This window comes from Passer montanus, unplaced genomic scaffold (assembly GCF_014805655.1).
Source record: "Passer montanus isolate IOZ18808 unplaced genomic scaffold, ASM1480565v1 scaffold29, whole genome shotgun sequence".
Taxonomy (NCBI): Eukaryota; Metazoa; Chordata; class Aves; order Passeriformes; family Passeridae; genus Passer; species Passer montanus.
This window is the reverse complement of record NW_024367596.1, coordinates 9,864,393-9,880,424: the sequence shown is the minus strand read 5'-3', so window position 1 is coordinate 9,880,424 and position 16,032 is coordinate 9,864,393. Positions and strand designations below refer to the sequence as shown.

The following is a 16,032-nucleotide window of genomic DNA, read 5'->3' as shown; positions in this document are numbered from 1 at the left end:
CATGAAGAGGGGTCTGGAACCAGATGAATTTAACGTCCCTTCCAACCCAAACTATTCTTTGATTCTGTGAATGTATCACGCACATGGAGTGCTAATCCTCCTCTCCCCCAAACAAACAAAAGCTGTTTCCTATTTTGGAAAAAAAGCCCAGAACAAAACAATCAAATGGAAAGAATCTGAAATACTCATAATAATGGTTGACTTTCAAGAGGCAATGTAAAGAACAGCTTTATGTTAGAAGAAATTCAGCCACATGAAAACTAAAATATTGGGCCACTACCCCCAAGTCTGATCTTAAACAGTCCCCAAGTCTCTAAACACACCCCTGAAAACATCCTGTGCTGCACCTCAGTGTGTCATTCTGTACAACAGGGCCAGATTTTCTTCCTGGAAAACCAGGTCCAGAGGCCAGAAGGCTCTTGTTGTATTTGCACATACTAGTCCCTTTTGTTGGGGGATTTAGGTCACAAGAGTGTAGGAAAGGCAGCTCTGAATCACCTGGCTCTTGCACGTGTTGTGCAAAGGCTTCTGAACTCAACCTCCTTTCAAGACACACCCTTTGTTTGTTACTTTCTCTTAGGGCTTTTTCGCAACCCCATCCACTGCCAACACAAACAAGGTTGCAACATCTCCCTCCAGTCTGTCTTCCTCTGCTCTGCTCTAAATGTCAGCCAGCCTCATAGCGCTGCTCACTTGCTTAACTGGGCAAAATACCTGCTGTGGCAGCCCTGTGCCTGGACTGCCTCCGGGAGAAAGTTTCTTGGGAATGGTAAGTGACGGAGCCTGCAATTCGCTCTTAGTCACGTTGATAGCAGATACCGAGAGCCTTGCGCAGGTAGGACACGCGGCTGGCTTTGCTGAGCAGCCATCAAGCATCTAGAAGGACCAGGGCAGGCTAAGAAGAGTAATTATCAGGGATCACAGCGGCTACTAGAAGCTGTTTCTGCAACTGCGGCGCTTTCTACTTCGCTGCAGTGTTGTACCCTGTGCATAGAGAGCAGGGGAGAGAAGTTGCTGCCGTTTGAATGTCATTTATGGGTGTGAAACAAATTGTGGGACCTACTTCCACTCCTAATATTTGGGGTAACTAGAGTAGCTCCCTTCTTACTAAAGGGGCACCACAACAAACACGCTGTGAGTACTGTCTGTAAGCAGGTAGGAAACACAGGCACTCTGGAGACCCTCTTTATTCCCACCTCTTGTCCACAGTAGAAAGTAGATATCTATGTCCACTGAACAGAGGATATCTAGCTAGCCAAGGAAAATGAAGATTGCTTGGTGCCTAAACTCAGCTCTTCCACACAGCCATCACAGCACAGCTGTCCCAGGACTCTCACAGACGGTGGAATACAGGTCTGCCTCTGTCCATGTTCTTGGCACTCCTGCTCGCTCAGATAGAGCTGTTCTGTGCGTGGGATGGGACAGCATCCTGTTCTCCTCCGTGCTGGACTGTCCTCAGCCCCGAGCTGCCCAGGGTGGCACGCCAGGAGCCGGGCTGTGGGCGATGCTGCTCACGGATGGAGGCGGCGGCTTTTATCAGCAGCCTTCATCAGGGGGATTTTCTCTTATTTCATTCTCAAGCTTCCTTCAGCCTTGGATTTGCATAAGATCCTGGGCTAGGACTAATCTGATCCCAGGTTGGGAACATTGCATCAGGCCCAGAAAATCCTCCATGTCTGTCTCTGGTTGGGGTGTGTTGGCACTGGAAAACAGAACCGTGCAGGGACAAATGGCAGCTTGAATTTTCCTTAGTAATAGGAGGTGCCTGGCTTTGTATCTCATTTAAATTCCTGTGCTATGTGGCAACTCCCAGTCAAGTTTCTATTTGTTTACAGCCCTTGTAGCCAGGTGCTTTCCATGTTCACTCCAGGTTGCTGAAACAAGAAGCATGTCCAGCCTCCAGGGCTAATAAGAGCACATTGTCCTTGGTGGCAAGAGGGAGCACCTTGCTTTATCTATGCATTTCCTGGTAAGCAGCAGTGGAGGAGAAAGAGACATGTCTCACTGCCCAGGCGAGAGCATGAATTCAAGTCTCAGAATGTAAATAAATATGTGGCCATTGAGTTGGAGGAGTTACAGGTGACAGGTTGCAAGTGTAGCCATGGCACCTCCTGAAGGGTTGCTCACTGTGGGCATATGGCTGATTGGCTTTCCCAGGTCCCATTGGATTAAATTCATGAACACACTTAGGAAAGTGGGGGTTTCTCTTAAGGTTTTCACTCGACAGAAGAGTTGAGGAATAGTAGTGCCAAGTGTCTGATATAGCAATCACCATCTGTCTTGCTCACCTTTCCATCACTGCTTTATGGCCAAGAAGATAGCCTGAGCTCTGTCTTTGCTGCCAGATTCACTTGCTTCAAGAACAATTTGGCATCCTGACCTGGAGCTGTTTTCTTTAATAAAATATAGACAGGCATGTCCTCCTGTAGGAGGTACTATGAGCATGGGGCTGTGATTGACACTGGGGTACAGGCTGCCCATGGCCCCAGACCCCTCAAGACAGTGCTGACCTGCTGTAACACATTGATTATCTCACTGCAATATTTAAAAATATATACTTCCTGCTAAAAATGGTGTTCTTCACTCAATCTGGATCTGTCTCTGTCATTTCATTGTCCAGTCCCTAGCAAGCCAAATCATTCTACAATCTCTGAAACTGAAGACACAAAATCACCAATGGAACGGTGCTGACTGGGTGAGAGGTGCAAAGAAATCAGCTCTCCACTCCACAAGCCATCCTCCAGCTCATAACTGGTACAAGTGGGTGCCTCCTTGGCAGTTCAATCTGTCCCCTTGTCTGGAAATGTTTTTTTCTGATATTAGAGTATACACAGGCTCAGCCCAGATGCCAATCATGAAACTAAATGTGCAGTTGTAATGATGGGCAAAAACTGCAGTGCTTTGTTTTATTTGAACAATGACCAAAAGTCAAGATATCCTGTTTAGAACATTAAAAAGTTCTGTACTTTGTCCATTTACAAGCGACACAGCGGCTCTGCCTCATACCAGAATGTCTATTCCCTAACACTACATGTATTGGAATAATAGGAAAAGAAAAACAATTGCAATTTTCTTTTTCTTTTGGGGGGTGGGGGTGGTGTTTAAAGTTTACATTTTACTCTTAAGTCTATAAATCTTTTGGTTCTGGTAGGAGCTGTGTGACTTTATTACTGAGATTGGCTTTCTGCACAGGCCTTCAGTAGGGGATTTTACTCCATTGAGAAGTTTTCTGTTTTGTTTGGGGATGTTTTTGTCCTGGTGACAATTTTGGGTTGTGCCAAGCCTCCACGTGAACATCTCAGTTACACAGCTGCAGCCCCACCTTTCCCACAGAAACACCGAGAGCATTCCTCCCCCTCACAGACAAAGAGAGCAAGCTCTTTGCCCAGAATAATAGAGGCTTTCCTGGTAGCAAATACCTATTCCTGTAGTCACCCAAAGGAGAAGACATGTTGGTGACAAGTATTTTCCTTCTTTTTTTCTTTTTTTTTGTTCTTTCCATAGGGAAGAATATTAATTCCTACCCAAATTCTGTTTGGGCATTTTTGTTTGTTTGGTGTCTTGGGGGTTTTTTTGGTTGGTTGGTTGGTTTTTTTGGCATTTTGATGTTCCCTTTCCTGCAAAGCTGGCTCATGAAGCTGTGTCCCAAGCTGTCTGCAGTGTGGCTTTGCAGTGTTGTGGACAGGGAGCTGGCCCAGGTAGCTGCCCCATACCACACACTCTTGTACCACTGAGCAAGAGAAGTCAATGAAGAGAAAAGTCTGACAGTTTGACAGCTGTAGGAAAATGACTGTGTATGATGATTAATAAATAGAGAATATTTATGAATGCCTTCCCTCTGAGAATCAGGCTAATAGCAATTATACTTTTTAAAATCCTATCTATAAAGTCATCTACATTTAGGTAAACAGAGTCATAGAGATTTTTCTGTTGGCATAAACACAAGGCAGAGTCCCAGCTCTCAGTCTTTACTTCAGACTCCTGGATGCCAACCTTCCTTCTCCGTGAGGACAAAAAGAGAAACTGGCTCCAGAAAATATAGTCAGTGTTTACATTTTATTGAACCACTAGACATTGCTGTTGGCCACATCATGAAAACAGTGCAGCAAAGAGAGCCTTTCATTTGCCTGTGCTTGGCAGAAAGTGTCGTTCTTTGGTTACTCAGCTGAAGTTGACAAGTTGCCCAGTATTTTTATTATCAGGTTGTCAGCTCAATCTCACTACTGCCCTCTTAATTTATTATTTTGTATTTCAAAATCACAGGTGTGACTCATTGCACAGCCAGAGGTTATAATGAAGTATCCCACTCATCCTTTAGCTCACCCTTTGTTCAAGACAATGCAGATTGCAGAAGGTTTCTGAGGAGGTAAGAGGATTGCAAAAGAGTCGAAGACTCCTCTTTTATCTAACCTATGTGTGGGCAGTGAAACTGCCTGATATGAAACCAGTTGGGTGCAAAGGTGGGCATGGAGGTTCATTTGTCATTGTGTCGAGGGTTGAAACTCAGAAGATACAGCAGCTGTCATTAAAGATAGGCACCCAAACTTAAATCACCTCACCCCGAGGGTGAATCCAGATAGACAGTCCTAGGATAACACACTTCTCCCAAGATTTCCTCTATGTTTTAGTTTCCAACAGGACAGAAGATGACAACCAAGCAGGCATTTTTCAATTTTAAAAAATCTTATTCCCTGCATTTTATGATTTAAATCTGGAAGTGACTCTAAGTACAAGATTTTGCCAGCATTGTGCAAATATTAATCCTGTGGCATTAGAGTTTTTGAAATATAAATATATGATTCTTAGCATAAAGTGACGTATCATCCATGTTTCTCCTAGGAGTACCTGGGATAAGTTGCTGGGAAGAAGGAAGAAGGAGCACAGTTCTATTGGAAAGAATGTCTTGATGCTGATTATTAAAATGACGTGGAAGTCATGGGCTGAATTAAATATTTTTCCGTGGTGGAAAATTGATGGGAAAGCTTCCTGGTATCAACAGCTCATGTGAAACAGAGGAAGAGATCCTTTTATCACAGAAGAAGAGTGTCAAAATCCAGAGCTATTCTGAATCAATTTGCTCTTTTAATTGTCTTGTGCAGACGTCTGTCTCTGTAGCAGAAATGCTGAGTTCGTGCTACATGAAAACAAACCACATAAACCTGAGGAGATACAAACATAATTTGTTCCTAAGAGAAGTAGTTACAAAGCCACACACCTCAGTGTCCTGGCAACTCATTCCCTGCCCAGGGGGAAGGATCCATGTCCGATGTCCAGTCTGAGTACCCTGGGGCAGTGGCAGCCAGGGACAGAACTATTGGGGTACTTGGCTTTTTTAAACCTGCAACATGGAGCTGTGGCAATGCCAAAAGTGCCCCTGGCCTGCTCTGTCTCATTGCTGGGGGCCAGGAACTGTGACTCAAAGGCTGTCCACTGGCAACACAGAAAACTACACCAAGAGCACTGGTTCAGCTCTGCCGTATCCAATTTCTGTCAAGTATAGAATAATAGCTATCCAGCGAGCTGGGACATGCTCCACCAGCATCAATAGGGTTGTGCTTCAGAGCATCCCTCGAGGTAGCAAAGAATTATCCCCATTTTATAAATGAGGTAACTCAGGCACAGGGATTAAAGCCAGAATGTTCCAAGCTGGCTGCCTACTGCTAGGTACCTACACCCATATTTACGCAACTCGTGGCCTGATTTTCAGAAGGGCAGGGCAATGAAAATTTTGGCCTGAGGGGTTTGTTCACACACAGTTTACTGGTAACAACGCCCAGGATGGAAGCCTGGTCTCTGCTACCTGTCTTACGCTTAACCACTGAAAACATCCTTTCTACCACTAGCCAAGAGTTGGTGAAGGCTCCTGAGTGTCCCCATTTGCCATGCACAGGTTCAGAGTTAGCAATGCAGACTGCCTGCCTACGTGCTCTCAGCTAGAGACTTTTAAAGAGCAACAGCAGGAGTAAAACTGGTGAGATTTCTTTGCTTGCTCCTCAGCTCTTCAGAGCCCAGGCAGCTTTGCTCAAACAGCAGGTCTGGTGTGTAAACCTCTGTTCTGCCTCACACATGGCATCATCTTTCCCCTCTGTCCCTTCACCGTGTCCTGCTTAGGATACCTCAGCCTGGCAGAGCACAGATCCAGTGCAGAACCAGTAACAGACCAGTAAGAGAAGGGAGAAAACTGGCCAGATGGATATCTGAACTGCTCAAAAGCACAAGCACCAACAGGAGCCAGTTAATCACAGTGCCCCCTCACCTCTCATCTGCACTCTCTTTCTGGTCTTTAACTGAGCCTCAGAAATAGCCCTGATTTATTGGAAATTCTTGAGAAGCAAGAAAATGTAGTAAAAAAAACCTACTTCCATGCTATCAACTAGCAAAACCCAGGAGGCAGAGCACTTGCTGGCTGGTTACAATAGAGCTTTGCAAGTGTCCCTACTAAAATCAGCCCTGCTAGGGGCTAATGTGACGCTTGTCTTAGCTTGTTAGAGAGCCTTGCTGTCTTTAGACACGTACTTGAAAAACAGCACTGGTGGTTGGTTGCTACCTGAGGGAAGAAGGACAAAGGATCTCGGCTGTCTCTGTGGAATGGTCACTGCTCAGGTCACCTCAAGCCTGACCTGCAATACCAAGTGCATGCTGCAAATCCATTGCTGTCAGCCCTTGTGCTTTGTCTCATCTACGGAGTCCCAGCCACCTCTGACCTCTTCTTTCCCTTCCTTCAGGCCATGTCCTGCCCACGAGGCTCCTGCTCAGCTGCTCTGCAGCTTCCCCCACCCTGCGGGAGGACAGGGGACAGGAGGTGACAACCTTCAGCAAAGGTTAAGGCTGGAAAAGAAGGAAGTGTCAGCTCAATCAGGGCAGCTCAGCCAACCAACTGCTGCTGTAATCCCTCTGCCTCAGGTGCCTGTGCTGCTCTGTTTGTGCTCTGAATGCTACTGTACGAGCAGCAACCCCATGGTACTGTCAGCCCGCAGCATCCAGACAGGGAGATGAGGAAGAGGGGTAAGGAGGAAGCAGCTGATCATGAGAATCTCCCAGAACTGTTTCCAGATCATTCTTTGCAGTGTGTTTTGGGAGCATGGATTTTACTCCTACTGAAGTTCAAAAGTCCAGACTTTGCACCTTCTGATTTCTCCAGAAGAAGGCTGAGAGCTAGATCTGAATCAATTCTTATGCTGGAGATATCTCCATATTCACAGCAAACCCTTTGAGAATCTGGCAGTGACACGGTCCCAGCTCCTTCTGCCCAGGCCTGAGGTGCCTCTTTCAGGATGGGAGCAACTGAGTCTCACCAATCTGTCAGCATCCAGGAGGAAGCTGGGGAACAAATGCCTCCTATTCAATGAAAGTTGGTGCTGCATTTTATATTGCAGTCAGTGCATTATTCTGTGGTGAAAACAAACCCTATTCTTCTCTGCCAGATAAACACACTTTATCCTGTAAAGAGCAGCATTTCTGACTGTTCAGCAGCAGCCAAACTCACGATGGGAAAAATAACAGGTGTTTGTAAGACACTCCCTGTTTATTCACAGTGCTTAAAATAATTGCTTAAAAAAATCCAACAGAGATTTAATTTTCTATGCTCCCACATTTAAAAAAACAAAAACAAAAAACCCCCTAAGCTTGGCTCATAGTAGTTGAAGGCAATTCATTATGAAAGGGGTGTTCTTTCTGTTGTGGTAGCAAAGAAACCTGCTTATGAAAGCTCCTGAGGAGCAGAAGAGTAAAGCAAATTCCTGCCTAGAACCAACACTTCCCTGTGCTTTTCATCAAGCTCTCCAGGTGGAAGCTTTTATTATCAAAACATGTGATTTTATTGTCAAAACGGGATGAGCAGGGATTAAGCTCCCCCAGTGGGTGCCCATCATTGACCATCTCCAGCACTGCCTTTTATAAGGCAACAATGGCCTTGGGCTGGCCCTTCCCTCCTGTTCTGGTGGTGGAACAGGAGGTAAGTGCACTGCTTCGGGGGGAAAAGTGTGTCTCAGAGGCACCAACCTTTCTTCAATCACTGCTTGCTTCTCCGGGAAATAACTGGCAGTGGATCTTGATCAATAGACAGCTTTCCAGAGCAATGGGCTGACACACGGTGCTGGAGGAAGAGGACAGAGACTCCCTGTCTCCATCTGCTCTCCCCATCTTTGCTTATAGCACAAATGGGAGACATCCCTGAGCCACCCAGAGGATGAGGGGACACTCAGTGCATGGCTGCTGCCAGAATTTGGTCCTTGTGGTGGTGACTAGGTCACAGATAAAGTCCCTGCAGGAGCCACTCATGAGAATGCAGCATCATTCCTGTGGGCTACAAGCTTCATGAGACATCAGCTGTGGTGGTCCTCTGCCCTCAGGACTTTCCCTTCCTACAGGGTATGGCTCTCCTTGATTCTGGCCCCCTGCAAGCTGTTGGGATAAGTCACAGATGCTCAGTAGCTCCCTGAGAGCCTGGAAAGAACCTGGAGCAATAGGAGCCCACCTAGCAGCACCCCAGTGCTGTCCCAGCCCCCAGGTGCTGCTCCTGGTGGCTCCTGGACTGCCACCCAGGCCACAGCTGGATGCAGACACAGCCTAATCCCTGCCTCCAACACGGGACAGAGACATCCCTGATGCTGGCAGAAAAAACACAGCCACGTTTTAGACTTTACTGTTCCCACAGAGGCGCAGGAAGGGTTACACAACCCAAACCATCTCCCTGGGAGGGCTCACCTGTCTCTTAGCAGTGGACAGAGACAGGCAGAAGGTTTGTGCAGAGCAGGGGCTGAGCAGGGCTCCTGTCTGTGCTGCGGCCGCGTTCCCAGCTGGGACCGGGCTGTCCTGGCACCGCCGCGCCTGTCACACCCCGCAGCCGCTGGTGAGCAAAAGAGACCGGTGAAAGCCAGAGGAAGGAGCAGAGCCCCAGGGGAGAGCAGCATTTCCCCGGGGCCAGGCAGGAGCGTGGCGTGGCTCGGCTGGGGCTCGGCACGGTGGCACTGCCACCCGGGCTGCAGGCGGCGGGTCCCGCTGCCAGGGGCTCCTCCAGCAGCCACCGGGATGGGGCAGGGCAGCTCCCAAAGGCCATCCCCACAGGCAGAGGGGAGGAGATGAAAGAAGGCGGCTGCAGGGCGAGATGAAAGCGTTCAGCGGCCGGAGGAGCAGAGCGGGCAGTGACTCAAAAAGCAGAGCCAGAGGCAGCGACCGGCGCTGGACACAAAGGAGCGCTGCAGAAAAGGTCCGAGAGCAGCCCAGAGATCAAACCCATCCCCAGCCCAGCCAGACTGAAAGAGTCGGAGCAATAAAGGATCTCACACTGCTCCGGTGCCGGCAGCTCGAGGCCTGCGGGGCAAGGCAGGGCTTTATGCACACAAATGAAGAACAACCAAGTCCTCTGCAGCAGCTGCATGGCCTGGGCAAAAAGCACAGAGAGGGGAAGGATGGGATGAGATAGGATGAATAGAATAAAATAAGGAATAGAATAAAATAAGGAATAGAATAAAATAAGGAATAGAATAGAATAGAATAGAATAGAATAGAATAGAATAGAATAGAATAGAATAGAATAGAATAGAATAGAATAGAATAGAATAGGCTGGAAAGGTCCTCTAATATCAAGTTCAACCATTAACCTGACACGGCCACTAAACCATGTCCCTGAGCACCACACCTATGCATTTTCTGATCACTTTGCAGGGAAGTCCCTGAGCACCACACCTATGCATTTTCTGATCACTTTGCAGGAAAGTGATTCCACTACTTCCCTGGACAGCCTGTTTCAATGTTTGACAACCATTTCAGTGAAGAAACCTTTCTTGCTATCCAGTCTAAACCTCCCCTGGGGCAACTAGAAGTAATTTCCTCTTGAACTATTATATGTCACCTGGGAGAAAAGATTGACCCCCGCCTGTCTACAACATCCAGTAGTTGTAGGGAGCAATAAAGATCCCCCCCAAAATTCCTTTCCTTCAGACTAAACAACCCCAGCTCCATCAGCTGCTCCTCCTTAGACTTGTACTCCAGTAAGACAAGTGCTTCTCCAATCAACAAGAAGCAGAAAATGCCCTTTCTTAGGCAGGGTCTTACAGAAAATAATCAAGAAGCAAAGCCTGTACCTTTGTTTTGATGCCCATCATGCACCAAAACCCATGAAACCTTATTCAAGAAGGTAAACCCCACACAAAGTGGCATTTCCAAGGCGCCCAATGCCTTTCAGGCTGGGATCTGTCTGTCAGCATGCCCCTGGGGCAGATCTACGTGCCTGACTCTCCTTTGCCAGGCAGTCACCGACCCCGTGCAGCTTTTCATCTCCACTGGAGCGACACTGGTGACTCAGCACTTCCCCTGCAAGGCACTGCGAGGGCTCTGCTCCAGTGAGGGGATTACAGCAACAGCCCAAGTATAATAATGGTGTGGTTGAGCAGCAGGGATTTATGAGCAGGCAAAGAAAGTGAGAATTATAGGTGTCCAGTCCCTATGACAGAACCACCATATATTTCCTCCAACAAAGCGTGTGACAACAGCTCCATAAATTCACATAGTAACAGAAGCGAGAGCCAGCTCATCATTGCAGCTATTTAAGGAGCCAAGTAGCACTCTGCTTATTGCAGAAGTTCACAGTTAGTTAAAAATAAGCCTTAAAAAAGTCACTTTTGGGCCCTGGCTGAATAAGGCTTTTTATTCGTGATGCCCAGCATTGCGTTCTGCCTCTTCTCCTTTTATGCCTACACAGACTCTCTTTGGCAGAATTTCATGTTAGGTACTGTCAGCTTCCTTCTGAAGGAGATTAACTTAGGATGTGCCATAAACAATTGTAAAACTTAGCTGTGACTATGAAATACTTGATCCTTTACAATACCAGCAGATCTGAAATGTGCTTTAAAAATTCTTTAGCTCCAGCCCATTAAATGTCTAGGGAGAGCTTCCCTGAGACGTAATTGCTGAAGAGAATAACCCCAATATCCACAACATGCTGAATAGGTTTTTTTAATGCTGTCTCATGATCAGATTATTTGCAGTACCTGTCAGCTAATGTGCTCTTTTTATTGCTAATTTAACACTTCTTCCTAAAGGGAGAAGGGGGAGAGGGTGAAAACAACTCTTCACAGTGAACTGGAAATCAAAAAATAGCTTTGTGTTTTGTTGTCACTTCTGCTACTCTCTTTTCTGACGTATAAAGAGAAGCTCACTTTAATATGACTAACTCCCCTTTAAACATGAGAAATATCAAGTTTCTCTGAATCCCATGGCTTTTATTCTTTCTTCTTGAAGCTTTAGGAAAAAATTTGAAAGAGACATCTCAGCTAGAAAGAAAAGTTGGAACTTTCTTAGGTTAAGGCTTAACATCAGCAGTGATTGGAATGTAATTTTCCCGTAAAAAAAGAATTTGGCATCTCAGTGAAAAACTGAAAGATAGGCAATGGAAATTAAAGCTTGCTGTCTGTGAAGCTGGAGCTCTAGGGCCCCATTCTCCCCCAGAGCCTGCTGTCCTGCTCAGACTTGGTTTCCCATGCAGTACCTGGCACTCCTGCCCATTAATCCCCTTTTCCTGGGAGCTTTTCCTGAAGTCAGGACAACAGGTTGGAAACCTGTCCTTGGAGCCTGATGAGGACTTGGTGTGTGTACACTAAAAATTTGCCAAGGCATATCCCACGACATTTTCCCAGGGTCAAAATTATTCAGATTAGCAAAGAGAGAGGAGATTCTTGTTTGGTTGGTTTAGTGAGAAGGTGATGTTTTGTACAGAAATGACATAACTTTGGAAGAAAAAAAAAATAAAGTTACTCAAGAGCCAGTTTAAAAGAAAAATGTTAAATGGAAAATTTTCAGCCAGCCCCACAGAGATCCCTTCTTTATCTCGAGGTGTGGAAGAGCTGCTGCCCTGCTCTCTGTGGTGGCTGGTGTCACGTTGCATGCTCCTCCAAGGGCAGCAGATTGCTTATGCATTAGTTCTTTTGCATAATAACAGCAGTTATAGTGGTCTTGGGTGTTTGAGGGGTTTTTTTTACACACATTGTTTGCTGCTAACAAACTCAGGAAGGAAATTTACAGTCTTGAATGGGGAGTGAGGTCTGTGAGACGTCCCCAGCAGGACTAAGCTGCTGAACCTCACAGTGACTCAGCCAGCACAGGAAACGTTTGTTGTGAGCAGCCCCATCTCCTTTCCCCCTCTGCTCCAAGCACAGGTTTATAAACAGGTCATGGTAGTTTCTTTTAATTTTGCTTTTGTTTTTGGGGTTTTTTTCATTCTTTTTCTTGGAGTGTTTCATTGCTTCTGCTCCAAGCACAGGTTTATAAACAGGTCATGGTAGTTTCTTTTATTTTTTTTTTATTTGTTTTTTCTTTCATTATTTTTCTTGGAGTGTTTCATTGTGTTCTGTGTACAAGGTTATTTACTAGAAATAAATGACATTAAATGGACAGTGTGCTTGAGCAGAAAATCTTGGGAAGGGGATCCTCAGCTTTTGTAGTAGAGCATCTACTGTTCTTGGTTGGATGCTGTCATACTGGTTATGCTTAATTAAATGCCCTTGTTCTGTACCTCTGTTCACACCTTGGAGACCAAATATTGCACACAAAATTGGAGAGCTCCACATGAGAGGGCAGGGCTCAGACAGGAGGGTGCAGCAAATATGGAGGACAGAATAAAAACCATAAATAAAAGATCAACATGGGGTTTCATGCAGAGATATCAGTCTACATTATTATATTTCTATCTGACAGCAGCTCTTCCTTTTCAGCAAATTCAGCCCACCTCACTGTTCCCAAACCTGACATGCAACAAAACCAGTTAAAATACTTGTTAACTTAAATAAATAAAGACACACAGAAGGAATATGTGACTGTTCAAAGCCTAGCAGCTTGTACTTGTGCATTTTTGTCTCCTCATTAATCTGTTTATGAAAGGGGTTTGATTAGTTCCATATATTCAACTTCTAAAGTTAATACCTTAGTGGTCTAAAGTGTTTGTACCAAAGCTAACACTGAATTTTCTCTCTGCTGCAGTAAACATGTAAATATAAACTGATTCATGCATGCAAACAATTTCCAAGATTGAGTTCAAGAACAATTTTCAAATAATGTTTAAAATGCTGTGCTGGGGAACAGCACAGGGCACCTGTTAGTTCATTCTGGCTAGGGAGACTTCACACCACACCCCTGTATTTCTCTGTGCATATCTGTGTCTGGCACAAAGACTCGCATATTTGTAGCAACTATTCTATAGGATAATTTTAAAAATGCAGGAGTTCTGTACAGCTTTAACCCAGCCCTATCTGATGCGAGCCCATCTGCACTCACACGATCCCAATCTGATTTCCTCTGCCCTCTCCTCTCTGCGTGTTGCAGCACAGCTCAGCTTTGTCTCACAGCAGGCTCCCACCCCTATCAACACTTCAGCGTGTGCTGAGCCCCATTCCCATGGCCAGGCCGGGCTGGTTTGCACGCAGACAGTTAAGTGCATGTATAAATATTTACAGAGTTTGAGGCATGGCCTGCCTAATTAGGTTTCCATAGCAATTAGCCCAATATCTTGATTAAGACCTGAGGCTGCTTTTATTATAATAAAAAAATAATACAAACCTCATTATATTGAGATGATGAAACCAGAGCACTCTTACGAGAAGAGAGTAAATGTTGGCTCAGCAGCAGGGAATGGACTTAGCAGGGGCACAATGATAAAGCAAATGAAGGTGACGTTCTGCTGTGTGGGGAAATACTCAGCATCCCAAGACACGGGTTTAAGATCTACCGAGGAATTAGGCATCTTTGCTAAGAGCAGCTATCGCTCTGTTTTTCCTGGATTTTAAACCTGTGTTTTGTTGCTGTTTTTAGCTAGCATTCTTGGGAAAATGGTGTTTGCTGATATGATAGAGAAATGCCTACAGCTTTGTCTTTATCTCAGAAATCTTTGAGCAATTTTCAATATTAGTAGAGAACCCACACTGAAAGTGCAAAACACAGGGTCAGCAGAGCAATAACTTCTTTGCTGAGGGAGCATTTTGTGTCTCAACAGTTACTAATATTATACATATTAATTACCATGAGCAGCAATCCATGAAGAAATTACATCTACAGAGCAGTTGTGCTTCTGCTGTAGGTCTGCAGCAGCCATAAGCAGAGAGGTCAGTGCTCCTGGCTGGTGGGACAGAGAGGTGCACAGAAAAACTCCCCAACCTTGTCTCTCCACCCCACATCTGCACTGAGTCGACAGGAGGGGCTGCCACGAACCCTGTAAATCTCCAGCAACAAGTTCCTGCTTTACAGATACTGACAGCACGTCCCACTGAAACCAGCCTTAAGCCAGCAGCTGACCAGTGGTTAATATTTTCTCTGTCTTGTTTTGTTATTTGGACATCATTATTTTTCTTCCTGCTTCATCAGTTTTCCTTTTTTCATACGAAGTTTCAATACAAACTAAAACAGTTCTATATCCTTTTTTGAAGTTTTTTAAAAAGGGAAGATGCTGCAGAGTACTGTTAGATCCACAGCAAATCTAGATTAAGCAAAATGGCAGCTCATTAGCTTTCATGGACAGGCATTTAAAGTACTTAAGAGGGGACATAGAGCACTGCCCTTTACATTTACTTTGGCACTAATATCAGATTAGAAAGAGAAAGGTTATTAAGTAAAGGTAATTGTCTGCTTTGTAGAGAGAATCTTTCTGAGGTACAGCCTGAGGCACTAAACTTTAAGAAGGTTAATTGTCTCATGGTGGAAGTCAAGCTATTACTGTTATTATGGACAGTTAGGAAAAATTCAGCCTGACATCCAAAGTCCAATAACGAGTCTCAAAGATGGAGTCGATTGGCTGATAGCCACAGGCCTATAATTAGAAAAATTGGCATTACAAAAATACAGATGAGGCAGTGGTGAGCCCTGTCTGTGCAGATGTGGTACAGCAGCTGGAACCTGAAAGCAGCACAGGGAAGGACATGATGCTGACCCCAGGTGAAGCCAGCCTGGTACTGCTCATTCTCATACATGACAAAACAAAGCACTGGCCTTAAGAGCTGTAGAGGTTTGGCTGGGAGCTGGCACTTGCAGCTGATTCCACCCTCTCAAAGAAGTTGACGTGTTCAAAGTGCCCAGAAAATGGTTAAAGGTTTTCATCCTCCTGGTTCTGCTCATACCCATCCTTCACACCTTCTTCAAGCCCCCTCAGTGCCTCTGTATTCCCTTTTCTGAAATGTTTTAAGAGAAACTGCAGGAGCAAGAAACTCAATCGTGCCAAGATGTAACTATGAAAAACATGCTGAGAGACAAGTCAAGGCTTCTTCTGCACCTCTCCTGGGCACAGGTGGGGAAGACTGAATATTTGGATGTACAAAAATACCAAAATGTTCATACAAGCGATTCTGGCTCAGACTTACAAACTGCTAGCAGAAACCTCAGCAGGAAGCCCCCTGTAAACATCCTCAGGAATAATGTTTCCCTTCATTTGCAAATATTTGATTCTGGTGGGGAGGCTTGTATAACAGAACTCCATCTCCTGGACAGCAAAGTTGTGGCTCAGCAGCTCTCTGTCCCCTCAATCACATCCAGACCCAAAGTAGAGGTTCACTTTCCAGCTCCCAACATTTCCACTGTACTTTTAGCCCAAGACTGGGGATTTCTCTTCAGGTGCAGGAAAGCCTTTTTAGCCATGAATCCACATCTGTTCCACTCCAAGTATTGTCTTAGTTGGGTTTCAGCTCTCTGGGTCTGTCCAGGCAGGAGATGAGGGTTTTCCATCCCCAGAGTTTCTGCTGCACCAGGGAGGGACGGCTGCGACCTACACTGTGCTGGCAAAAAGCTCTGGGATGTTTTACACCCTAAAACCCTCACCTGTTCCTGAAGAAGACAACTATTTCTTCTGTGTTTGCATCAATATTTAAACACCTCAGCACACCCCGCTGACAACTTAATGGTAAAAGTCAGCTTGGACCTTTTCCTACCCCAGGCTGATTTTCATCTTCCAAAGCCCCCAGCAAATGATGTCTTTGCTGGTGCTCTTGTGAGAAGGAGCTGTCACCAACCACACTGCACAGATGGAGCCAACAAAGGAACACAAATGCAAGACGC

At 45.6% G+C, this 16,032-nt stretch overlaps 1 long non-coding RNA gene across 1 annotated transcript; it reads left to right on the top strand.

Annotated features, from left to right (window-relative positions):
• Positions 1 to 670: 670 nt before the first annotated feature.
• LOC120504264 lies at positions 671 to 5,144 on the top strand. The gene is made up of 3 exons (XR_005627981.1): positions 671 to 769; positions 4,264 to 4,366; positions 4,840 to 5,144. It is a non-coding gene; the product is annotated as an uncharacterized LOC120504264 (long non-coding RNA).
• Positions 5,145 to 16,032: the final 10,888 nt, after the last annotated feature.